We start from the raw sequence: 666 nt of genomic DNA, 5'->3' as shown, positions 1-666 counted from the left end.
AAGCCCTTCTGTCCTACATAGTTCCTTTTCAGAAACCAGCTGCCAGTCTTATGGGTGTTCCCTTGTAAGTAACTGCTTTTCTCTTACTGCCCTAACTCTGACAACTCAGTGTCCCCTTGTAAGTCCCTCCTTCAACTGACCCAGCACTGGTGCTCCGAGCGAACAGGTCCTTCACCGCAAAAGTCTGCTCACAGACACGGCCCATTTAAGAGGCGTTTGCAGCTTCTGGCTGCCACTGCCATAGTCTCTGTCCCACCCAGCCACTCGGAACCAGGCAGCCCTCTCCTACCTTCTATCATTGCAGGTTGATTATTTTTCTCCCTGGCTGTCGTGCTTCTGTTCATCTAGATCCCAGGCGACTTTGCTTGCTGTTTGCTCCGTGTTTCTGTCACAACTTTGATTTGGTTGCAAGAGGAATGAACAAAGCCTCTATCATCTATGTCATTTTTGAGGAATCCAGACAGCACCATTTTATATAACCTCCTCCACAATGATAACATGGGACAAGGCCACCCCAACATGCCCCAGGTCCCCAGTTCACATCAGCTCCAGCTGTCAAAGGTGGCCTTGGCGCAGAGCATCCTGGACCCCCAACCCATGCATATGCCCACTCCAGTCATCCAGCCAAGATGACCCCAGCACAGTATGTCCCCTATCCCCAACCTG

This window comes from Pteropus medius, unplaced genomic scaffold (genome assembly GCF_902729225.1).
Source record: "Pteropus medius unplaced genomic scaffold, Ma_sr-lr_union100, whole genome shotgun sequence".
Lineage (NCBI taxonomy): Eukaryota > Metazoa > Chordata > Mammalia > Chiroptera > Pteropodidae > Pteropus > Pteropus medius.
Note: the sequence above shows the minus strand (reverse complement) of the source record.